Raw genomic sequence first — 27,268 nt, 5'->3', positions numbered from 1 at the left:
CTTCACTGTGTCAGAAAGCAAGTGAGTATTCAGACTACCAAAGGTCATGACAGAGCTCCTAAGCTAAAGGAGCTGCCATTGGCCAGAGATGGGACAATCTAGATAACAAGAAGAACAATGACTACAATTAAATAAGCAGCTACATCTATCAATCCACCAGTTTTTCCTAAAATGCATTTCTAATGCAGTCAGTGATGAGATTAACAATCACAGCAATTCTGTGATGGACAGATGAAAACAACAACTTTCCTAAAGTTCTAATGTCTGTTTGTGAATTAGAATTTTTATCACTGGTCACAAATAATCCCTTCATTCATTTTTAAGAAAATGTCTGCCAAATACCCAATTTTGATTAATCATAATTTTTCTATCAATCATTTTTTCAAGTAAAAATGGTATTCTGCAAAGAAAAAAAGACTAATGCTGTTACTTGTAACTCAGATGCACAACACCTCCTGTTAAGACAAGCATTCATTCCCAAGCAGGGACACTTTATGCACACTTCTCATTTTTCACACAGAATATTGAAAGATGTCTTCATGGGCAAAAATCTGATAAAATAAATACCTTTTACTGCTTTATCAAAGACACCAGTAGTTGATACTGAAATTTTAGAAAGTGAGTGCAGGGTGGTAAAGACAATAAGTACAGTTTTGTGCTACTGGCTTTAGTTCTATTGATGAAAATTCAACATGGTAAAAGAAAGCAAATGACATCTGCGCATCACTATGAGAGATGTGACTTCACAGATCCCTGAAAGAGCATTGGGGAACCCAGGTATCTGGGCCCACACTAGAGTCACTGATTCAGAAGATATTTATTAAACAACCAATATATGCATATTCTGGTTAACTTGCACATATGATGATATATTTAGAAAAAATATAGAGCTAAATGGAACCTCTGTTTTTCCTCTACTCTTTAAAGCTGAAGGTGAAATATATGATACTTAGCTTCAATTAAAGTTCTCTAACATCAATCCAATTTATGAAACTTGGGCTAGTATCATTACAAAACACCTATTTTTTTTTTTTATTAAATGTTGTTGTATAATTAATTACTCTAGAGAAAGGGGAATTCTGGGCTGAGGGTGTAGCTCAGTGGTAGAGCACTTGCCTAACCCTGGGTTTGATCCCTAGCACTGCAAAAAAAAAAAAAAAAAAAAAAGAGCCAGGGGTGGTGGTGAATCTTAAAGGACAGTTTTGTACTAAGCCCCAACAGGAAGCAAAGCAGACCCATATCCCAAGACCAGAAAACATCGTCCTACCTCTGCCATCTCTTTGATTTTCTGCTCATAGAACTCTTGCTCTTGCTGCACAGCTGGAAGGAGGGCACGCCGATCATAAGACCTACAATGTCGCCGCTTATTTTCCAGAAAGAACATTCTCTTTTCTATTTTTATGTCACCTGGAAGATATATAAGAATGCACAATTATGAAGTCAATTGTTTGCAAGTATCCAGGCCAGCCACTCCCAGTCTTCTGTGGCTTAGTCCACCACTGAGCCCCTGGGCAGTCATTTCATTTCAAGACTGATCCTATAATATTCTACCACTGAAGGAGACTGCACTCCTCCCCATTCCTTATCTACCATGAATCTTTCAGCCTCCTCCCTTCCCCACTGTGTGCTCCAATTGAAAGCTTCTCCTACCCTGTCAATATTATTCTGTGTAAACATACAGCTTATTATCTATTCTAATTAGGGCACTGGTTTACAGTTTATTATGAACACATCTGCTTGTAGCTATTGATGACTGTCTATAGTTCAGTTGAGTTTACATGAAGGAGTAGAATTGTTGAATCACAGGATAAACTTACTTTTTACTTTTTTTTTTTCTCTTCTTTTGGGGGGGTTATGCTTAGTTTTAAGGTTTAGAAAATAATTTATTTGTATGAATGACAGCTGTTCTCCATCTCTGGCAATACCTCATTATCAACATCTATTTAATTTCAGCCATTCTAGTAGGTAAAAATTCCTTCCCTCCCTTTCTTTTTCTTCTAGTACTTGGGACGAATCCTGGGCCTTGCACATATGCATGTTAGGCAAGTGTTCTACCACTGAGCTAGACCCCCAGCTCCAAAATTTTTATTTTTCTTAAATGATCAATTTAAAAAAAGCTTCAAATATATGGGAAACCACAAATAGTACTATGTAGATTGATAATAAATAACATTTGGAACAAAAGAAAGAAAAACAATAAATATCAGACATGTAACTATTCTGTTCACATTTTTTTTTGAAATTTATAAAGGACAGAGCTGACCTGACTATCAAAGGGCAGACCATCTTGCAAAGCAGACTCTTTTCTCCACCACTGAAAGTCAGAAACGTGTGTGTGTGTGTGTGTGTGTGTGTTGGTGCGGCAGGGGTGGGGGGTAGCTCTAGGGCTGTAGCTCAGTGGTAGAGCACTTGCCTAGCATGTGTGAGGCCTCGGGTATGATCCTTAGTACCATAAACAAACAAACAAACAAACAAATAAATAAATAAATGATCCATTGACAACTAAAAAATATATTAAAAAAGAAAAACTACCTACAATTGTCCCCACTTTCTCATTCTGTAAGAGACCAGTGAGAATGTTATGTCAGAGGGTATAGCTCCACAGACTTTCAGAGGGACCTCAGGAGTCATAGCCTCGGGGATAAAAATCTAGACCTTGAGGAGTTAGTTCAGAAACTCAAATATTTTCCAAATACTTTACCTTATGGAATCTCTACTTAGTCATACTTGAAATTAAGTTTTTTTTTGTTTTTTTTTTTGATACTAGGAATTGAACCCAGGGATGCTTTGCCACAGAGCTACATCACCACCAGCTCTTTTTATTTTTAATTTGGAGATAAGGTCTCATTAAGTTGGTTAGGGCCTAAGTTGCTGAGGCTGGCCTCAAACTTGTGATCCTCTTGTGTCAGCCTCCCAAGTCACTGGGATTACAGGTATGCACTACCATACCTGAGAGAAATATTCCTATTTGTGACATAATCTACAAAAAAAGTAGTAAACTCTTTTGTTGGACACAAACAACTCAGCTAAAATCTGTTTTAAAATTAAGCAGGAAACCTTTTAGGGGCATCAGAACTGAAATAATCTCTCAGAAAGGGCTTTCAGCAATTATTCCATCAATTTGTAACAGAATTTGAAAAGCATGTGGCTCTTAGACTCACTCAGGTAAGTAAGTGGACCCCCTGTAGTAAGCAATCCTTTGTCAAGGTGACTAGTACTGAAGGATACTAAATATACGGACATTTTTTTTCCAAGCTTAAGTGTGTCCTCACTTGCCTACATGTGAATTCTCTAACACTATTCAAAATTTTTATGTCATAATGTAACCTAAGCAGGAAGAAGGAAGACAACACTGTAGCTACTTCCTATAAATTATGATGTGATGTCAAAACATTCCTTATCAGTCACTCCTCGGCCAACCAGGGCACTCTGTAAGCAGCAGGTAACACCACTTCCTTTAGTGACCACGCAGAAAGAGAAGGCTTGGCACTGCAGTTTCACATGCTGTCAGCTATAACATTCAGTTTGCCATTACCTTGTTCAAATTTGAAATCTATGTAAGAATACTGATTCATTTCTTTTCTTTTTTTCCTTTTTCCACTGGTTTCTGGTGATAGTTCCTGCCACTTTTTAATGGCATCAGAAAAGGCCTAAAAAATTGAGAAAGGGGAAGGTTACCACTGTAAATGGAAAACAAGAATAAGTAAAACAAAGGCAATACCCAAATCTTACTTCACTCAGTGAGCTACCTTCCCTGCATTGCTCAACAATACTAGGTAGTGGTGAAACAAGTAGGTTAGCATTTCATTATTTTCATTTTCTTTTTTCATAAAATGCTATAGAGGCAGAATAAAAATGCTTATTGACAGATTAAAGGACAACATAAGAAAATATAAGCTATCCAAGCTGTTTCTGCATTAGTGCTGGTCAAATCATGTGACAACCAGCTGATTAGGATTAGCTGTACTTTGTAGGCTCTTTCACATGCTGTCTGTTTAGCACTCTCTTCTCATGCTTTTTTCCTTGTACCTACAACTTCCCTTTTGTACTGCATGCTAGAGTTCGAAATTTTTAAATCATTTTTACCTCTTTTCTTCCATACCTTCAAATTTTTCCTCTTTCTGATTTCTTAAATCTTTCCGATCAGCACTTAAATACGCTCAAGTCTTTGCCATTAAAAAAAAAAAAAAAAATTCCTTCCCCTTTTGATCTCATTCCCCTTTAGGCTAAAAGTCCTTCTCTCTTCTGACCCTTTATAGCTAAACTTCTCTGAAGAGCTGTCTGGATGCTGTTTCACCATTTCCCCTCCTTTTGTGAGTATGAGCTTTCTAAACTGCAACTTGGCATCTAACCCAACTTTCCATTTGAGGGTCTGCACTTACTAACAAGAAGCTAATGTCAAGTATGGTGGCATACACCTTAAATCCCAGCTACTCCAAAAGTCTGAGACAGGAGGATCCAAGTTCAAGGTCAGCCTGGGTAACTTAGAAACGTGACTCAAAAAATAAAAAAGGTTGAATGTAGTTCAGCAGTAGAGTACCCTGGGTTACATCCCTGTACTACAGACAAAAAATAAACAAATGAACCCACAAGGGGCTAAAGTCTACTACCTACATTTGAGTCCTCCTCTCCCTTGATCTGCTAGCAGTATTTAATCATGTTGACTACTCTACTTCCTCCTCCTTCTCTGCCATGTTGGACTCCTCTCTTCACTTTAGTCTCAGTTCGTTCTTTTTGCCTCTGGTTCTGGGGATTGAACACAGGGGCTCTTTACCACTGAGCTTTAAAAATTTTTTAAATTTTGAGACAGGGTCTAAGATGAGGAGACTCCACAAACTTGCAATTCTCCTGCCTCAGCCTCCCGAGCAGCTGAAATTCCAAGTATGTACCACCATGCCTGGCTACCTAAGCCAGTCTCTCTAGGTACCTTGTCCAGGATAGTGAGGTTGTTTCTCTCAAATTTCTATATCCAGCCCAAATTTCCAACCTTTTTGGTCATCCAGAGAATTGTTTTTTCCTTTGCTGTTTTATGGGGGTACACTCAGCATATTGGCAATTCAATGTTTCCCAGACTAAATTCATGATTCTTTCCCTGAAAACAGTTCTTTCTTTTCCTTTTTGGTACTGGGGATTGAACCCAGAGGTGCTTTACCACTGAGTCATATCATCCCAGATCTTTTTATTTTAAGACAGGGTCTCACTAAGGATGAGACCAGCCTTGAACTTGTGATCCTCCTGTCTCAGCCTCCAAAGCTGCTGGGATTGTAGGGATGTGCCACTGCACCTTGTGAAAACCATTTCTTTTACCATGTCCCTAACTCCAGTAAATGACACTATTGTTTTCCATGCTTTCCTCCCGCTTTGCCTAATTCTTACTTAGGTTTGTAGCTCTTATGTCATACCCAGGGAGGCCCTTTTTGGGAGAGGTCTCGTAGGTCTCCCTTAGTACTCTGTCACATCCTTTTCTTTCAAAGTATTTGTCATGGTTTTAATTAGTTATTTGTTTGCTTCTCAGTTTCACTTCATCTCCTTCAACAGACTGTGCATCTCTGGAGGACAGGAATGTTACTACAATTCATGGTGCATCCTTAGCAACTTGTACAGATTGCAAGGAGCACCTTTTAGGGGATAAATGGATAGTTATAGGGGATACATGTGTGTTACATTCTGAATCTTCATCTTGGAGAAACAGCTACATTTGTATCACTATGGTGAAGTAATAAAAGAAAACAAGCACCTTAGCTATAGAAGAAGGATGGATAAACTTTTATCTTAATCTACTCCCATACCTGCCTTTATGGCCTTTCTACTCACTCTCTTAGTTCTCACAGAAGTCCTCTGGAGGCAGGCAATGATTACATTATAGGAGAAGAAATCAAGGCTTAGAGAGAAGGGACTTGGTCAAGTCAAACCCCAACATCCATGGTGTTACCTTTCTGCCTGTCCAAATGAGGCCTTCCATGGCTGAGGAATCTTGCTTTCTAGTCCTTTCTGGAATTTCCAGGCCTTTAAGCACTCACTGATCTTCAAGTCACATTTTTGTCATCAGCTGCAAGACTACTAATATTTACCAAGTTTAATCTAAAGGTGAACACCCCATCCTTTAACTAGAATTTTTGCAAAAGTCCAGGAAAGAAAGGTGGACAAGTATCATAATTTGTATTTCACAAATGAAGTAACTGAAGTGTAGGCACTATTTTTCAGTATGCAATGAGACTGGAAATGTGAATTCAGAACTCCTGAATGGTGGTATGCTGGTTTTGTAACCAAGTCACAAGGAGAGCATCCAGACAGGAAGCCTAATGGCATCATTATCCCATTTAAATACTGTTTCTAAATTGTGGGGGAAAAGCCTCAAGATATAAACATCAACTGGTACTTGTCAGGAAACTATCAATAATAATGTGGTATATAAATTAAAGGAGGTTCTAAAACCTTACCTTAATGGTTATATTAGTAATCATCACTTCTATTATTGACTAAAAGCCTAAATAGATCGAACAAAATCAGATTATAGGATGAGAATTCTTTTTGTGAAATGCTTATTTATGCACCCCTAAGGCACCCTGGCTACTTTTTCTGATCTTTGTACATTTCATTTCTTAGGTGAAATCATTTTTCCAAATATTCTGCTCAAATGGCATCTTCTTTTCTTTCCTAGTGCTCTCAACCCTATATCCCTAATCAGACACTTTTTGTGGATGGTGCTGGGATCTGACTCAGGGCCTTGTGCATGCCAGGCATGTGTTCTCTCCCACTAAGCTACACTTCTAGCTCCTACTTTGTATTCTACTGATCCTAGTATTCTCAGGGTTTGCCTGGTACCCACCATGAAGCAAGGACACAAAAAGCCCAGGAAAGGACCCTAGAAACAACAGGTGTTCAAGAACAGTATTCCTTGGGCTATTGTCTAGACTGCCTCCTCCCAGTCTGTTCACATTCATAAATCAAGCAGCCACTCAAGTACTAATGTTGAGAGTTAAGGATATAGTCTAGTAAGATTTTTAGGACATCAGATACAATGGCTGAAGCTTCTGTAAGAAAGAACCCGGAAACACTACAGTGGGTAAGAGGGGTGGACAGAGACTCTATCTTTGTAAAGAAGTTGGGTCCAGAGCTGGGGATGTGCACAGATCAGGATGACCATTAAAGCCACATGGCAGGAGAAATAGAGGAAGTCTAAGGGATGTAGATGCTGAGAACAACTACCTTAAAAAAAAACAAAAGTTAAGAGTGGGTTAAAAAAGATGGCTTAGGGCTGGGGATGTAGTTCAGTAGTAGAGTCCTTGCCTACCATGTGCAAGCCCTGGGTTCTATTGCCAGCACTGCAAAACAAACAACAATATAAAACCCCAAGAAGGCTCCGTAGTATTAAGCCCCAGAAGGGAAGGGGCCCTGTACTGTTCTTATGATGTTCCTGGTGCATGGACTGAGGCAGGCATTCAACAAACTGAAAAAAAGAGGTATTCACATCTGGGCAAGACTATCTAGAAAAAATTGGAGGGGAAGTATTTTTAACCCAGTGGAGTTCTCGATAAAGAGTGAGTATATGAACCAAGACAGACACTCATGGGATCTAGAATGCATGGAAGAGCCAGGAGAAAAGTGAAGGTATTTCCTGAGAATGAAGGTGAAGGTAAGTCTCAGGATGATGGCTGTACACAAAGTGCAGAGAATAGACAGAAAAGCCTGGAGAGGGAAGGAAGACTGGGATAACGAACAGAGGGCTAAACTAACAGCTGGGACAATATGCAAAACTGTGTTTGAGCTGTTGGATATGGAGACTTAGCTGAACAAAACAAAACAACATAAAACCAAAGCAAATGAAAAATGGTGACAATTAATCTTAACTCCAAGGAAAACAGGAAATTTAACAAAGGAAACATTATCATATGTACCCAGCAGTGAGCATTCCCATAATCATAATAAAGAAAACTTTGAAACTTTGAAAATAGATTTAACAAAAAATATGTATATCAAAAAGATGAGTATTTATATGTAAGTAAGAGCTAGGATCCTTATCTATCACAGAGAAAGCTACAAATATTTTTCAAAGCTGATTAAGCACAACATATTAACAAATATGGAGATAAATTTTGAAACAAATAGAAAAAAAAGGGATAAAGTTGAGTGCTGCCTCTGGAGAGCAGAAGAAAAGGCTGAAGAGGCCTTCAGCCTGCCATTTGAAAAATTGTTAAGAGTGACAGAGTGCTTGCCTAGCATGCACAAGGCCAAGGCCCTGAGCTCAATCCAGCACAAACTCTCCCTCCCCTGTAAATTATAAATAAGTATTTTAGTAATATTTGACATTTCAACAAGGGAAATGAATTGATAAATATTCATTTTAAGAAGTATTTGCAGGGACTTCAGAACATCAGCCATGGCCCCCTTCTTCCTGCTGGGAGAAGTTTGTATTATTATCTTTAAAAAGAAGTATTTGCTGCTATGAATTTTAAGGTTTTACCAGTTTCCTCGCTAGAAGTTATTCATTGAAAACACTTGGCACTGAGATAGCATCTTTGTCCCTAGAGAGCTTTACAAACCAGAAAAAAAAGAAAATGCATAGAAATGTTATAGCTACTCTAGGGTCCCTAAGGATCCTATCTACAGAAGTCTTCCATAAAAAGAGTTGAGTTAAAATACAATTGCACACACACAGGGGACAGAATCTCCTGCACGCTGAGCTTCCACACCATAGACCAGAAGCAGACCAGGGTAGGCACTCTTTGGTGACAGTCCTCTCTGGTTTGAATTCAGTGCTACAAACCTAAGAAGGGTATAAGTCATCAGAAAGCTCTTGTAACATCATCCTAAGGACTGGTTCTGAAAATAATGCTGAAGTTTAGAGTTCCCCTGCCACTTGTTATCTAATTCTTCTAAGAGCCAATAAGTGATCCACTCTACACAGTTTAGAAAACAGAAGCTCAGCAAGTTTTAGACCCTCACTCAAATCAGAGACTATGAATAGCAAAATGGGAATTAAAATACAAGGTAAATAAAGCAAAACAGACAAAAACAAAAAAACCCCAAAACCAAAACCTGTTTGATCAAGATTCTAGATAATCAGCACTTTGTAGGAAATACAAAGGAACCAGGTAACAACAACATGGGGTATAGTCAGCAAAATTCAGACTATTAAAACCTCTAGGATAAACAATCCATTTTTCTAATAAAAAACTACAAGAAAAAATACAGTGGGAAGTGTGAGAACTATAGATTGTAAGAAAATTAAGCATTATATTTACAAGTGGCAATAAACAGATTTTACTTGAAACCTGATGTGATACAACAAGCTGTGAAATGGCTTCTGTCATATTCAGAGAAATCTGAACACTAACTAGATACTGATGATTTCATTCTGAAGGTATATAATGGTATTTTGATTTTGTTTTTAAAAAGAATCTTTAGCCTTTTAAAACACTGAAACGTGTGGAAGAAAAAAAAAAAGAGAGAGAAACGTTTGAAATTTGCTTCAAAATTGTCTGAGGAGAAAAACAGGCAGAGGTAGAGATAAGACAAAACTGAGTGTGAACGGAGCATTACCAAAGCCAAGTGAAAGGTAAATGGGGGCTTGTCCTTAAACAACCTTTATTTTTTATGTGTATGATGTGTATAATAAAGAATTAAAGGGCTGGGTTGTAGCTCAGTGATAGGGCACTTGCCTACCACATGTAAAGCACTGGGTTTGAACCTCAGCACTACATAAAAATAAAGGTCCATCAACAACTAAAACAAAACAAAAAAAAGAATTAAAAACAAGCCCTGGGAATGTGACCCACTCTCAACAGTGAACATAAATTCCCCTGAGTGATCACATCTAGGGGTGGCTTCTCTGTGTATTATTAATTATTGGTATAATTAACAACGTCTTTGGGTCTGCCTTCTATTCTCCTACCCACACAGTAGTCACTGTCTTCAGGGAAGAACTCTCACGCACCACTCTAAAACAGCAAGAAGCCCTAAACTCTCATCCCTCCTACATCCCTCCTATCCCCACTCCCCGCTCCCCAGCATTCCCCAGCACCAGGGATTAACACAGGGTACTTACCCTTTTTGTTTATTTTTAAAAATTTGAGACAGGGTCTCACTATGTTATCCAGGCTGGCCTGGAATTTGCAATCCTCCTGCCTTAGCCTAAACAGTAGCTGGGAGTACAGGTGTACACTATGGAGCCCACCTCCCAGTGTATATCTTAACCATTAAAATAACTCCACATTTGGCTCCTGGGAGGTCAGGGTTTGCAGGGAATTACAAGCACTCCAGCAGGAGAACAAGATCTAATGAGGACGGGCAACAAAAGGAGTAAGTTTGGTGCTGTTGGTGCTCGTGCTGTCCCAGTTGATCAATGCAATGGAATGGGCATTATGCAGTATGCCTCTCTAAATGAGTGTCTGTGCTACCTACCAGACACCAGCATTGTCTAAGTCCTGAGGCAGAGGTCTTCACTTGGTATTTTCTTTGGAGTCTTCAGGGAAGCACTGGGAGTTGTTAGGAGCTGCCTACTCTCTCCTGAGGTAAACCACTGTCACTGGACACCACTGTGTTCCCGGCTCCCCCCAGGCCTAACCATATGTAACTAAAAACTGAGCCACTTGGGGAATGATTGTGTGACCTGTGCCGAGTCAAAGCAAATCAGGGAGAAGCAGGGTCAATACGCCTTTCACACTTCAGTTATCCTACAGTCTACAATAAAGCATATCAATCTCTAGTCTTTATGGTCAAACAGAAATCTTCCTGCTTTTACTCTAATATTTCTTTTCATTCAATTCTTCCTGATCAGTAAATACTTTTGTCTACTTATTTTCACCCTGACATCATAAACCATCCTTAGCTCTCTCTGCATCATAAACCATCCCAATTTCTGCCAAGCTGAGCTCTTCATTGTGTTATCATAGGAAATGTAGCCAAGGGGTTATGACTCCAATAGGAAGACCAAATAGCACACCTTTCGGGTGATTGCATAGTGTCCTTTGAGCTCATGCAGGGCCCATTTGATGTCCTGACTGCTGAGCATTTTGAAGTCGGCCATCAGGAGGTCCGCAGCTTGGATGAAGCAGCGCTGGTCAAGAGGAGTCAATTTGGAATAGTCAAAAAAGTCTATCTTAGGCAACTGAAATGAGAGAGTAGTACAAAATTAGAGGCCAGACAGTGCAGTTCTTCATGAAAGAAATCATTTTAAGAATTACCTGTTACAGAAAAGAATAATCTCATTCGTTCTCATAATTACTCTATGAGGGGTTACTAGCTCTATAACAGAGATGAAGGAATAGTGAATCAGAGATCTTAAACTAGTCCAGACACTAGTTAAGAGAGAGAGAAAAAAAAATATATATATATCATAAACATTTTTTTCCTGCTTCAGAACATGTAAAAGAGTTAAACGAAACTGTGGGGAACAGGAGGACCAAGCACTAGACCTTGATGCAGTTCGTTCTGAACTATACTTTCCTCCATCATTCACACAGTGAATGCTGGTTTAGATCACAAATGAAGACAATGATTAAAGGTTTTAAAAATCAAACTGTTTACATCTTGACATGGGATTTGGTTAAACAGGTGTATGTACTGAACACAAATCTTGTAACAATAGGAAAAACTATAAAAAGACATTAACTTTAGGTAATGTTTTACATGCTGAAGTATTTACAGGGAAATGTACTGGTGCATTATTGAAATAAAATATAGAGATGTGCTGATGGACAGAGAACGATGCAAAAGTGGATATAATAAAATGTTCACTTTTGGGGGCTGAGGCTATAGCACAGAGGTAGAGCGTTTGGTTAACATGTCTGAGGCACTAGGTTTGATTCTCAGCACCACATATAATAAATAAATAAAGATCCATCAACAACTAAAAAAAATTTTTTAAAAATGTTAACTTTTAAGTAGCACCAGTGTTGGCACAGGTGACTAATGGAAAAATATTTCAACTTTTCTGTGTGTTTGAAATGTTCATAATAAAATGCTTAAAAAACAAAAACAAAAACAAAAAAAAACACACTACTAAAACAATACAAAATCCTGGCCAATGCTCGTTCCACCTTAGGAACTTCCTCGGTAGAATTAAAGATAGGAAGGATTTGCTTAATTCTTAGTGGGAAAGGAAAGATAAAAGTAGTAAAGAGAGAAATTCAAAATGGCTTAGTGTGGGAGATTCCACCAAAGTACTCGTACAATCTGAAATCCTATCTTAGAGAAAATAGCTCAGCCTTTAAAAATGTATCCTCACAAAAAACTTTCTTCCCATAAAGATAATGAAAAAAGGCAGAGCATTTTCAAGTAGAGATGGCAAAACTCACATAGGACACTTGCCTTTGTATCATCTTGGCTGGCAAGCAGGCTGCTGCTGGGGTTGATAATGATTCTATCTTCTCTCTTTGGATAATCTGGATTTTCCAGAAGAAAATTACAAAGTCTGCAAAAACACATGATGTTACTTTCACACTGCTTCTAGATCCTACACCTGCCCAATGACTGAAACGTAGTGTTTGAAAATAAAAGTTCTTAGTGGCAAAGGACAACAGCCCATCAAGATGCTTGCAGCCAGAAAAACTAAAAAACAAAAAAAAAACAAACAAACAAAAAAAACAAATATTACATTACACTGAATTTCTGTTTTTGCTTGCTAGTTTACAAAACAATGAACATACTGATAAATGCAAACTCCTCTGAAATCTACCTATTAGTTGGGTGTCAAAGCAAGGATGTTACTGAAATTACTACTGGTTAAATGGTATGGAATTTGAGAATTTAGAAGAAAAGTACTATTCTTCATCAAGAAAACTATCGTTATGGCTTGGATGTGAGGTGTCCCCCAAAAGCTCACGTATGAGACAATGCAAGAAGTTTTAGAGGAGAAATGATTGGGCTGTGAGAGTATTAACCTTATCAGTGAATTAATCCCTGATGGGATTAACTGAGTGGTAACTGGAGGCAGGTGTGGTGAGGGAGTAGTTTCGCTGGGGGCACGGCTATGGGGTAATGTATTTTGTGGAATCTCCTCTGTGCTTCCTGATAATGCAAGCTTGCTTCCCTCTGCCACGTTCTTCTGCCATGATGTTTCTGCTCACCTTGGGCCCTGAGAAATGGAGCCAGCCTTCTTTGGACTAAAACCTCTGAAATCCTGAGCCCTCAAATAAACTTCTCCTCCTTTAAAATTGTTCTGGTCACAGCAGCGAAAAAGCTGACTAAAACAACTATGAACAGTAAGTGGGAAAAAGGTATATAATTCACATTTACAATTACAGCAAATTAAATTTATTAGAGTCAGTAAATAAATGAAATACAAAAAGACCTTCTGTTAATTCATTAATACTTTTTGTAATCCTGAGGTATACAAATCTCTATGAGCCATGAAAATTATGCTATCTATTTACCTCATTGAAAGACTGAGTTAACCTCTTCTCTGATACTACTGGAAACATATCAAGTAAAGATGTGAAGAGTAAGATCACACAGATGTATTGCCACCCAGACCTTAACCAAGATTAAACTATCCAGGTTCTTCATACAACAGCAGAACCAGACTACTGCACTGGGGATGGAGCCCACAGTGGTGGAGGACAGACTAGATGGGTTCAGAAGCAAGAAAGTATCTTTGCTCGTAGGGCAACTGGGCCTCCCCTCCTCTTCTTCTCCTCACTCCTGCTGATGTGTAGGTAACCCATCCTCACCTGGGTGCCCCACCCCTAATTCTTTTCCAATGGCCTTGTTCCCAGTTCTCTCTTGTCCAATGTCAGTTGTGGGGCCTCTAATATTTAAAGATAGGTCTAAACAGGAAAAATAAGACAGAATAAATGCCAATCTCTAGTTCCTTCTCTTATTCAGGTGCGAGTCAAAGGACTACACAGAATGACACCTTTGCAGCAATGCTGAGTACATTAAGCCCTAAGATGTGAGTTTATAAATATCAATCCTCTTCCTCAAACCTGGGGTTTCTAAGAGACTGACAGATTTCAGGTTTGAGGAAGAGGAAGTTCAAGGCAAGTCTGAGGCAGTATGGTATTTGAGGAACCAAGGAAGTGCTCAGTGTCTAATGGGGTCACAACCAAAAAGACATAGCTGCATCTTAAGAGACTTCCTCTGGTTAAAAATGAAACAATTTCAGCATTAAAGAAAATGACTGTAACTGTTTCTAAAACACCTCTTAAAAAAAAAACCCTTAAGTTTCATAGTTTAGAAAAAAAGAGTAAGAAGTAAAATGAAAAAAAAAAAAAACTGCATTACAGCAGAATCTAGATATAAGTGGTAATATATGGGAGTTCATCAACTTTTGTATGTTAAAAAATGATGGGGGGGAGGCAATCAGTAATACTAAAAACAAAAAAACACAACATAAGAATGGGGGACTCCTACTGATTAAGAAAATAAAAGAAGATAAAGAAATGTATTAAATTTTAATCCAGTTTGGGTTTAAAACCTAGTAACTGGCTGCCTCTGGAGAGACAAAGGTAGGATTATACAAGGCCTACTACTGGCATCAACGTGTCACTGTACAAATTAGAAAAAAGAATCTTTGTTGGGCTGAGGTGGAGAACAGACCTACTTGTACCCTTGACTAAGAACCACAGAATAGTGCTGGGGATATAGCTCAGTTTGTAGAGAGCTTGCCTGTCAAGCTTAAGGTCAGGGGTTCAATCCCCCAGCATCACAAAAGAATCACAGAATAAGATACAGGCCTTTGAGGACAGGGTTTAGCACACTACCTCTAAATTTACAACTACTGACTGGATGTGGTGGTGCACAGCTATAATCCCAGCAACTTGGGAGGCTGAGGCAGGAGGATCCCAAATTTGAGGTCAGCCACAGCAACTCGCATAGCCAAGCAACTTAGTGAGATCCGTCTCAAATCTATCAATCAAATAATAAAAATAATAACAAAAATTTTTTAATTAAAAAAAAAAAGGGTTAGGGATATAGTTCATTGTTAAGAGTCTCTGGATTCAATTCCCAGTAGTACCAAAATAAAAAAATAAATTTGTGACTATTTCCCCTCTGTTCACTAGAAGGAATGCAAAGAGTATAAGAGAAAATAGACTTATTTTTCAATCTTGTTTTCTTCAGGACACTTTCCAAGTATGTATAGGCTGGAGAGGTTGTATAACATTTTTTTGTTACTATTTTAAGGAAGAAAATAACTTCACATCATGACCAAAACACCAACAGTGAATACTCAGAAATAATCAGGCATCATAATTACAGAACTGTGCAGGATTCCCCAAGACCCAGAAAACAGTCTGTATATGACTAATAGAGTTTATAATTAAGATCACTAAAAAAGACATAGTGCTAAGTGAAATAAGCCCTTCTGGAAAAGGACAAATCCTATATGAGTCCACTTATACTACAGGTTTAGAATAGTTAAATTCCTTAAGACAGAAAGAGTGGTAGATGCCAAGAACTGGGAGAGGAGAGGATATGGAGTCAATATTTAATGGGTACAGGACTCAATTTGGAAAGATAAAAAAAGAGTTCTAGAGATGGCTGGTAGTGATGGCTGCATAATAATGATTATGTACTTATGCACTGACTGTACACTTAAATTCAGTTATATATATATAATATATATATAATATATATATATATTATTATATAATTTTTTGTTGGGGGGGGGGCTACCAGGATTGAACTCAGGGGCACTCAACCACTGAGCCACATTCCTAGCCCAACTTTTGTATTTTTATTAAGAGACAGAGTCTGAGTTTCTTAGTGCCATTGCTTTTGCTGAGATGGATTTGAACTCTCAATTCTCCTGCCTCAGCTTCCAGAGCCACTGGGATTACAGGCGTGCGCCACCACGCCCTGCTGTACATATATTTTACCACCAAAGAAAAAGAAAAAAAGACATGGTGGTATACTTACACATTGCAAATCATAATAATTCTTCAAGTGAATTATTTCCTCAATATATCCATTTGCTACATCTGGAAATCTTGCTTCCTGGGAAAGAAATAAGAATATTATATTTTATTCACTAGAAATGAATGGCAATTAAAACCCAGTGGCAAAAAGTGTATAAGTGACTAAAGACTAAGAAAGGAGCTGTAAAGCAGTCTCATGTGGCTTACAATTAAGCACTGGGTATCCAGATTAATCAGTCTGCACAAAAGATGAAATCTAGATAGGTCCTACAGGTCATCTGGCCCACTGTCTCATTTTGCACACCATTATATAAAACATACTAAGCACCTCTACCCAGGCATGGGGAGGCCTAAAAACAAATGAGATACACAATCCCATGCCTGCTCTCAAGAGGCTCACAACCTACTGGACAGCAGAAAAACCCTAGGTGAAAAGAGTTGGGGACTTCGTCAAAGGCAAACAGCAGAGGACTCTACAAATAAAGGCCTACATTACTCTTCATAGTGGTTCTGTCCAACAGAACTTTGCGATGATGGAAACATACTGTTTGCCTGTGAGCCCCACATAGCCACTAACACTAAATGTGACCGAGCCACTGTAACCTAATTCATAATTTTATTTAACAGTAAGACATTTAAATATAAACATCTGGGAGTTTACAATTAACTGCAGTACTTGCTGTCATACTGGATCTAGGTAATTCAATAAATTTGCTGTAAGGATTTGAATCTGGAGTAAACTCAAGGCCTTTGAAAAAAACAGGGATTTGCCATATGATAATACCATGGTATGTAGCTACCGCCCCAGAGGGCTTCCTGAAGGTTAAGTACAGATTTAAGGAATCCTGATTCCATTTTCGTTCTTTAGTTTCTTTCTTTTATTTTCCTATACATCTAGACATATACTTCTTAGGAAAATAATGTCCACATACATTTTTTTTTCTTTTTGAAATGAAAGAAAACTCAGTATATTTAATGCCTACAGTTATTTTAATAATAATAATAATAATGAAAAAACTTACTGTTTCTTTCACTAATAGTGCAACAAGTTCTTGATCTACCTCAGCAGCTTCTTGCCCCCAGAGGTTTTCCAAATTGGCCTCCTGAGATCCTGGCAGGGGAAAGGCTGGCCCTGGCTCTTCATCATCGGTTGCTAATTGTTGGTCTTCAAGCTCCCCTAGAGGATGGGCAGGCTGAGGAGAAGCAGAGCCTGGAATCCCATCCTGTTGGCCTTCTGGTCTTGGAAAAGCTGGCCCGGGGAGTTCATGTTGAAACAACAAGGGCCCCAGTTCTGCTTCAGGCTGCCTTTCCTGAGGAACCACCTGGTTTGTTCTCTCACGGGGCTGTTGGTTTAGAGACTGGAAGTAAGGATGGTCTAGCCAGCAGTCTTCTTCAATGGCCTGATCATCTATAAAGCAGCTGATTCTCCAAGATTTGACTAAAGCTCTGTCTCTGAGTCTTCAGATGATTGGTTCTGAGCTTCCAAAGGATCACTTTCTGGGAAAAGAAGGCCACTTTTTCCCAAGATAATGATTTTTTGGTTCAGATCTAGGGTTGACAAGGTTATTTGCTCCTTGGTTATGACTTGGTCCAGGTTTGGGGTTCTCTTACTGTTTGGCCACTCTGCTTAGTGAATTCAGAGATACCAGGAGGCCCAAGATCCAGAAATTCACCGTAGTCATCCTCAGAATCATCCTGTGCCCCAGAATCAAACAACGAGTTGTTACACATTGAAAAATAGCTGTGCTTATCTGATTCAAATGCTGCTCTAGACTTTTTAGGTCTTTCTTCTCCCAATCTTTTCAGATCTTGCCACTGGGCAGCTGGTTTGATGAGATTGGGTCGTGATGTCTGAGGTTTATTTGTCTAAGAAAAAATGAAATTTTAATAATAATAATTCAATTTCTTTCCTATATCTATGCCTCTGTATGTGCTTATACTGAGCTTCTGAGATAGAACAGGAAAGAAAGAAAATCAAGAAGTCCTCCCCCTTAACAAAATCTATTATTAACACTGCAATATAACACTATACAGTTTGTAAAAATCAAAGTAGCCATTCACAGATGTGAAGCTTCAGTTTAATGAACGAATGCTAACACAGCAGAGGCACAAAAATTGTTCAATAAATATGAAAAGAATATAAATCTCATTAGTAGTCAGAACAAAACTTAAAACAAACAAAAAAAAAACAGAACTACAAGAAAAAAAATTGAATACTTATCACTATATAATCAAGAGCTACTGACAGCACAGTGACTCAGAAAGTTTGATAAAGATCTAAGAGGAAATTTCTGCCTCCAGTAAAGCAGATGCATTACCAGGACTAAACCCTTCTACTAGGACGGGAAGCAGAAAACCTTGTCAGAATATTGAAACAAAGCAAAGCAAAACAAAAACATCTGCTTGAAGACTTCAGAGATACAGGGAATCAAGATCCAGGAGGAGGAAATCCAGCAAAAAGGGGCCCCTACATGTGGGGTACTTGTTCCCAAAACTGCACCTATCAATCCCAGAACTTGGTGATTATCAACAGAAGAACAAAAACTTTTGATACACTTATGAGGAGCTAATTGTATAAAAATCAGAATTCGAACCTGCCAAGGAAAGGTCTGGTAAATCCTTGAAGATGAATACCACTGAGTAAGGATAGACGAGAAATACATCAGACCTCCCAGAAACTGAATCCTAGATTGGACGTTTAAAACTCCCTCAATAGGGGCTGGAGTTGTGGGACAGTGGTAGAGTGCTGCCTAATACATGTGAGGTACCTTAGCACCATGTGAGAAAATAAATGAATAAAATAAAGTTAAAAAACAAAACAAACAAAAAACCTCCCTCAATGTGAGATTTCCTGTGCCCTTAATCTTCTTTGAGAATAAGTGTAGGTCCTCTGTGGAGAAAGAGAACATAATCTAGAATCTCAAAATTTTCATATACAATGACTCACAATCAAAAATAAATAGGCATGGGCAGAGGCGCGGGGCACATGCCTATAATCCCAGCAACTGGGAAGGGTGAGGCAGAAGGATTGCAAATTCAAAGCCAGCCTCAGTAAAAGTGAGGCACTAAAGCAACTCGTGAGACTCTGCCTCTAAATAAATACAAATAGGGCTATGACGTGGCTCAGTGGTTAAGTGCTCCTGAGTTTCTGTAACAAAAAAGAAAAAAAATGTAGGCATGGGTTGGGGATGTGGCTTAGTGGCAGAGTGTTTGCCTGGCATGTATCAGGCCCTGGGTTCCATCTCCAGCACATCACAGCAGAGCACAAACAAATAAAACAAAACAAAACAAAAAACAAAACTAGTCTTAAGAACTTAATGTGATCAATGAAAACCTGTAATGAAAGAAATAAGAGGGGCTGGAGTTGTAGCTCAGGTTGTAGAGTGCTTGCCCGGCATATGTGAGGCACTGGGTTTGATTCTCAGCACCACATACCAAATAAATAAAGATCCACTGACAACTAAACAATATTAAAATATTAAAAAAAAAAAAAAAATAAAAAGGAACAGACCCAGAACCAAACCTACAGAAATTTCAGACAGTAAAGTTAGCAGACATGGATTCTAAACAATGTTTTAACATATGCAGGAACATAAATAATAGATCGGAATATCAGCAGAGAAAATGAAGAATCAAATGCAAATTACAGAATGGAGAAAAATACAACAGCTAAGATTAGGAATCAATGTATGAAGAAGAGTATTTTAAATAAAAACAGCTGAAGAGAGAATCAGTCAATTAAAATACAGGTCAGAAGAAATAGCTAGAATAAAGCTATAGAGAGAAAACTGAACATTAGATAAATGAATAAATGTAAAAAATACAGTGAAAAGGAGTCTTCACAAATGGAGTTCTAGAAGAGGATAAAGACGGCCACAATATTTGAAGAAAATATACAAATATTCAAGGAGGACAGCATGCTTTGATTTCAGTTTTGAAGATCCAAACTTGAAATTAAAAATCCCAAACAACAGAAACCTAGGTATAGCAAAGTAAATTTGTAGAAAATAAATACAAAGAGAAATTCCTAACAGCAACAGTACACTGACTTCTGAAGAACAAAATAAGACCATAGGCTGATTTTTCAACAGAAAGATGGAAAGCCAGGAAACTCTAGAATAGTATCTCAAGTGTTGAAAGAAAATAACTGCCACATAGAATTTATACCTAATGAAAAAATCAGCACTCTTTCTATAAAAGGAAATCCCAAAGGTGGGTCTTTCGGTAGAAGAAAAATAATCTGCTTTTTTTTTTGTTTTGTTTTGTGATGCTGGGGATGAAACTCAGGTTCTCACATTCATGCTAGGGCAAACACTCTAAATACGGGCTACATCCCCAGGCCAATAATCCTTTTCAAGGTCAGAGATTGAAAACAGGAATGAAGAGCAACAAAAAGAGGGTAATTATCTGGATAAGGTGATGAATGTTCATGATATAAGACAAAGTTTAAGCTGGTATGGTGGCGCACACTTGTATCCCAATGATTCACTAGGCTGAGACAGGATTCCAAGTTCAGTAAGCAGAAAAGGATTGCCAAGTTTGATTGCCAGACTCTACTTAGTGAGACCTTCTCTCAAAATAAGAAAGGGTTGGGGATGTGGCTCAGTCGTTAAGCACCCCTGTATTCAATTCCTGATTTAAAAAAAAAAGGGAAATAAAAAAAAAGTCAAAGCGTCTTCATAGATATGTCACTGAAGAAGATACAAAGAAAAAAAAAATGGCCAGTAAATCTAAATCTAAGCCAAAGGATGCTGCTTAAGATCACTGGCCACAGTCTGGTAGGGGTTAAATATATAGTTAGCATATGATCCAGCAATTCCATTCCTTGGAATATGCCAACAGAAATGAAAATATATGTCCACATACAACTTGTAATGTGAATGTTTATAACAACATGATTCATACTCATAATAGCCCAAAACTGTCCATCAGTCAATGAGAGGATAAACAAAAGGAGGTAAAGCTAAGCAATGGAATATTATTCAACAATAAAAAAAATTAAATACTGATTCATGTTATACACAGCTAACCCCTGAAAACATACTAAGTGAAAGACTATAGTCACAAAGCACCACATAATAATAAAATAGGCAGTGAATGCAGAAGGTGCATTAATGATTGACTGTAACAGGATAGAACAGGGGACTGGGAGGTGATGGCTTAACAGGGTACAGGATTTTTTCATGGGGTAATGAATGTGTTCTAAGAGTGCCTATGGTGATAAATGCAAAACTGTTTGAATATACAAAAAGTCATTGAATTCATGCTTTAAACAGACAAACTGCATAGTATATGAAATGTACCTCAATAAAGCTGCTTTTAAAAAAGTAATTTAGTATGACATACACTGCGATATGAAGTTAGAAAATATGCTGTGTAACAGCAAGTCATAAAAGACTACATACTGCATGATTCCATTTATATGCAATTTCCATGATAGTCAAATCTATAGAGATAGAAAGTAGACTGCAGAGGTTTGCACAGGGTGGGGAGTTGATGGGCAGAGTCTGGGAGAAAATGGGAGTTACTGCTAATAGAAATGTCTTCTTAGGGTGATGTAAATTTCTAAAAATTATGTGATGGTTATACAATTGAACATACATAAGCTAAAACCACTAAATTATACAATTTAAATGACTATGGTCTGGTATTATAGCTCAATGAAGTTAAAAGAGAGATCACGATGGAGAGGCCTAAAGAGAGTGATGCCTGTGCATGTTCATCTGCCCCAGTCCCTGACTGGTTCATCTTCAGCACCATCTGGACCAATAGCAAACAAAGAGCCCTCGTAGCCAGAATTATCCAGCGGACTTCTTCTCATATTCCTGTTCCACCAAAAGCTATGAGAGATAATAAAAGGACTATAGTCGACATAAATCATTAAGTTTTGAGTTGATATGTACTTGGCAATAAGGAACCAGAATAAAGAATGAATACCCAAGAAGCTAGTAAAAGGACCATAAAATAATGCTCAAAAGAATGTTTAAATAAGGGGCATGTGTTTGGGCTCAGTGATAGAGCAGACATCACCTGAGCATGTGTAGAAGACTCTGGGTTGCGAAGCCTCAGCCCACATAAAAATAAATATAAATAAAGGTATGTGTCCACCTACCATATATATATATATTAAGAATGTTAAACTTGCTGTAAATAGACGAAAATAATTACTACAAAAACAAAGCAGAATTAACACGTAAGAAAACAAACAGCAACACTATCAAGGTAAATCCCTCAGCCGTTTCTCTGGTAAAGGAGGAATGGTAAAAAGGTAGATGAAATCAAGAAACCGAAAGGAGGGGAAAAACCAAACAATATACTCAATAGAAAGTGTTTAATTCCATTAAATAGTTCTAAACCCGAACAAATTTAAACAGCATTCTTATTCTTTTCATAACCAGGATCAGCTTTACAGAGCAATAGTAAACAAAAATGGCATGGATTGGCACCAAAACAGACATGTAGACCAATGGTACAAAATGAAGACACAAAGACAAACCCATGTAAATAGGGTTATGTTTCTAATACGAGACAAAGGCACCAAAAATATACACTGGCTAAAAGATAGTCTATCCACAGATGGTGCTGGGAAAACTTGGAAATCCATATGTAACAAAAGGAAATTAAACTCTATTTCTCACCCTGCCACAAAAATCAACTCAAGTAGATCAAAGACTTAAGCACTACGAACAGAGACCCTACACCTAATGAATAAAAAGTAGGCCCAAATCTTCATCATGTCAGCTTAGGACCTGACTTCCTCAACAAGACTTCCTATAGGTGCAAGAATAAAATTAAGAATCACATAAATGGGACGGGATTCAAACTAAAAAGCTGCTTCTCAGCAAGGAAACAATGAACATTTGGAATAAAGAGTCTGCAGAATGGAAAAAAATCTTTACCACATGCACCTCAGGTCAAGCAGTAATCACCAGGATATATAAAGAACTCAAAAAAACCCCTACCACAACAACAATAACCCCATCAATAAATGGGCTAAGGAACTGAACAGACACTTCACAGAAGAAATACAACTGATCCACAAACATATGAAAAAATGTTCTAATCTCTAGCAATTAGAGAAATGCAAAATGCAAATCAAAACTACTCTAAGATTTCATCTTATTCCAGTCTGAATGCAATTATCAAGAATACAAGCAATAATAAATATTGGCGAGGAGCTGGGGGAAAACGGCCATACTCGTACCATGCTGGGTGGGACTGCTTATGTACTAAGAGTTAAATTTTATGTGTTCATACCTGCATATAGGGTAATAATGTCTGGGTCATTCTTACCTCCTTCCCATTCCCACTGCCCCACCCCTTCCCACTCATTCCCCTCTGCAACCTACTATGGAAAGCAATATGGAGATCCCTAAGAAAACTTGGAATGGAACCACCATTTGACCCAGCTATCCCACTCCTGGTTTACACCCAAAGAGTTAAAATCAGCATACTACAGTGATGCAGCCACATCAATGTTCATAGCAGCTCAATTCACAATAGCTAAACTATGGAACCAACCTAGAACCTACCAAAGAAAATGTGGTACATATACATAAAGGAATATTATTCAGCCTTAAAGAAGAATGAAATTATGGTATCTGCAGGTAAATAAATGGAACTGGAGAATATTAAGCTAAGTGAAATAAGTCAATCCCCAAGGCCACATGTTTTCTCTGATAAGCAGATGCTGATCCATAGGGGCGGGTGGGTAGGGAAAAATGAACGGACATTTTTGAATTGTACAGAGGGGAGTGAGGGAGAGGTAGGGTGGTGGGGATGTGGAAGGACAGTAGAATGACAGACATTACCTATAGCACGTGTGATAGAAAAATAAAAAATTAACTCTGATGTAAAGCAAAAAAAAAAGAGAATAAAATATATATATGTACTATATATATAAAAAATTATATATAAATATATATATATATAAATATAGATATATAAAATATATATTATATATATGTATGTATATACCCTCTTAAAAAAAAAGCTGGGGCTGTAGTTCAGTGGTAGAGATCTTTCCGATCATATGTGAGGCCCTGGGTATGATCACCAGTATGCCCCACCTCATCTCCCCCAAAAAAGTTGTAAAGGATTACACAGGTACATGTACTCAAACCTACAGCACAATCTCACTTATGAGAAAACCTCAATCATCAGCAAATGGAATCAATTTAGTACATTACCATCATATTTCAATACCATAACCAAGGGATGTTCTCTAGAGATAGAATAATTTTCCACATCAACAGATCAAAAAGAAAAGTCAGATGATAATCTTCATAAATACTGAAATTCAATATAACAGAATTTTACATTCATTTATAGGAAATACTTGAAAAAAAGTGGAAGTAAATGGCTACTTCCTTGACATAATTAAAAGTATCTCAAGCCAAAAGACACTATCACAGTCAATGAGGAAATACTGAAAGTATTAAAAGGCATTTTTATCAGTAGTTATTCTTTTTTTTTTTTTTAAGTATTTTTAGTTGTAGGTGGACACAATACCTTTAATTTACTTATATGTGGTGCTAAGGATTGAACCCAGTGCCTCACACATGCTAGGCAAGTGCTCTACAAGCGAGTCACAACCCCAGTCTTATCAGTGGCTATTCTTATCACCACTACTACTAAAAAATTTGAGAAAGTATTATAATACTATTAGAAAAGAAAGAAGTATAAAAATGAAAAAGTCAGAAACTCTTTAAGTATCATTATTTGCAGACAGATGAGTGCAGATTCAAATTAAGTTGACTATGGACAATAAAAGTATGAAATTAATATAAAAAGCAAAAAATTTGAAAAATTTTAACAAGTCGAAAAAGTTACAATGGAAGATGACATTCACAAAAGCAACAGGAAAGAGAAAATAACTAAGAATAAACAATAAAGAATGTTTGAGATCTGTATTAAGAAAACTCAAATGCTCTGGTTGAAGAATATAAAAGGTGGCTACACTATATGGAAGATAAAACTTTTTTTTGGTAGGTCTAGGGATTGAACCCAATGCTTCGTGCATACTAGGCAAGTGCTCTGTACTACTGAGCTACATACCCAGCAAGATTTGTTTCATTTAGACAGACTATCTTTTGCCTATTTAACTAGAAAAACTGATTCTAAAAACATAAGCATAAGAATACCCAGAATGAGGGCTGGGGTTGAGGCTCAGTGGCAGAGTGCTTGCCGAGCATGTCTGAGGCACTGGGTTCAATTCTCAACATCATAATAATAAATAATAATAAATAAATAAATAATATAGTTGTTGATGGGCCTTTATTTCATTTAAAGGTCCATCAACAACTTATAATATATTATATATATATATAAAAATATCCAGAATGATTCTGAAACCATGGTAATAAGGGGGGATAAGCTCTGACAGTAAGAAACATTACATAATGTATAATCACAAAACAGTACAGACTAGTGCTTCAATCGTCAGAGGGAGTAATGATGCAGAAGTTAACTCCAGAAACAGACCAAAAACATACAGCTTCCCAAAGTAAGGGATATGAAGCAGAGTTTGGAAAGTGGGCTGCTCTTGAAAATGTAGGAAAGTGCTGTTCTACAAGACCCAGAGAATGGCAGAAGAATCAGACCCTAACTTGCAATAATGGCTCATCATGGTAAGTTTTAAAACACTCACTTCTGTCAGGATGACATCATCATCTAGGTCTTCTTCCTCATGTTGCTGAGGAGCTGGGGTGACCAGCATTGGAATCCCTTCCTCATCAGAGGAATCAGATATGGTGATGGGCCCATCTCTGAGACTGATCCAGTCTATGGGAAGACACAAAACACTGTCACTGGGAGGCTGGCACAAACATATTCAGTCCTTTAATTCTACTTTGACCTGAAGAGCTTTAAGCCAAGTTCATGGCTACTAGTACATTAACTTACCTCCTCAAAGCAGCACATGCACCCAAGCAGTAAGAGTCATGTTTCCATGCTGATTTTTTTTTTCAATAATGTATTTTGGGAATTGAGATATCAACATTTTCTTAAATTAGGTTAGAGAAATTTGTGGCCAAAAATCTTAGCTGCCAATTTCTTTAGAGTGAAACCATGCCCTTTCACACATCTCTATTCCTCTCAGGAATAAAGACTTGTTTATTTAAACTGTTAAGTCTGAAAAAGTTGTTACTCGAAACCAGTAAAGTTTTCACTTAATATTTAAAATATTAAAATTTATTTACTATAGCCATAAGCAGTAAAATACATTATATATCTAGTTAATTATAAAACAGACCTCAAAGATTATTCAAGCAAACATTTCTATGTTTTAGTTAATTATCCATTTAACACCTCTAACAATAAGCAATTTAATTTTGCTAGTTCCTTTTAAATAGACCTACAGTTAAACTAACCATCTAGATGTGGTAATTCTGTTCAAGGTTGCTACTGCCTTTTATCTGTCTAAAGGCAGATCATGTTTTATATGAATTACTGCATAAAAATACTTGTATTTTTTCCTGTCTGGTTCCATGGGAATGCTAAAAGTTAAAATGGGCAATGAGGAGGATCCAAGATGGCGGACTAGAAGGAGGCTGCGTTCCTTGTCACTCTGTAACTCTGATTTCAAGCAGAGGATATCTGTTTCTTGGTGAGGCAGTTTTTGCTGCTTATCGATCCCCTGCTATCTACCCCATTTGTCTACTGTGATCACCTGCAGTCTGCCAGTATATCGACGCCTTTTTTGAGCGCAGATTGCTCACTGTCAGGTGCCTATCATCCGCCATTTGCCTGCCTCTTGCCAGTCCATCGCCTGCCTTTCACCTACCCATCACCCACCACCCGAGGTTCACCTCCCGATCATCTGACAGCTGCCAGCAGACTGACCACAGACCACCAGTGGAGTGCCAGCTGCCTGCTGTTGACTGGAAGTTCTCTGTCACAGTACCTGCAGGTTTGGTTACAAGTGGCTGCCGCCATTATGAGACAACAGCCAGGCCCCGTAGGACCCCTGGCCAGACTGACTGAGCCCCACCTCCAGGATCCCTCAGCCCGACCGATCACTCCCTGCCTCTGGGGTCCTCCCTGCCCCGAGGACCCCCAGACCAACTGACTGTCCTATCACTGGGACCCCAGACCAACTGATTACACCAAGCCTCCAGGATCCTGCAACCACACCAAACACACCCAACCTCCAGGACCCCTGCCTGACCAACCGCACCCGGCCTCCAGGACCTCCAGTCAACCACATCCACACCCGGAGCTGCAGCTCCCCATTTGACACATTTGGAAGCCAGAGCGGCCATCTTGGATAATCCTGGAAGCCGGAGCTCCGATCTTTGCGTGGGGCAAATCCCCCTGAGACGCCTGCTGGAGACTTGAAGCTCATCGTCAGGTACCTCTCATGCATCAGGCTACTGAACACTGGGAGGTTTGAATACTATATGCCTGTT

The 27,268-nt window shown here is 38.2% G+C and overlaps 1 protein-coding gene and 1 pseudogene across 2 annotated transcripts in view; both read right to left on the bottom strand.

Annotated features, from left to right (window-relative positions):
• Window positions 1–27,268, bottom strand: part of RNF216 (ring finger protein 216) — a 189,310-nt gene that overhangs the window by 96,285 nt on the left and 65,757 nt on the right. The gene's annotated exons all lie outside the window — the stretch shown is intronic.
• LOC306649508 (E3 ubiquitin-protein ligase RNF216-like) lies at window positions 45–26,795 on the bottom strand (annotated as a pseudogene). Its single transcript, XR_013766962.1, has 8 exons — window positions 26,764–26,795; window positions 25,510–25,684; window positions 16,883–17,726; window positions 15,862–15,939; window positions 10,946–11,110; window positions 3,536–3,650; window positions 1,268–1,407; window positions 45–98 (listed from the first exon to the last, which is right to left on the bottom strand). The product of XR_013766962.1 is annotated as an E3 ubiquitin-protein ligase RNF216-like (transcript).

This window comes from Sciurus vulgaris (assembly GCF_902686455.1).
Source record: "Sciurus vulgaris genome assembly, chromosome: 18".
Classification (NCBI taxonomy): Eukaryota; Metazoa; Chordata; class Mammalia; order Rodentia; family Sciuridae; genus Sciurus; species Sciurus vulgaris.
Note: the sequence above shows the minus strand (reverse complement) of the source record. Positions and strands in the feature narration are given on the sequence as shown.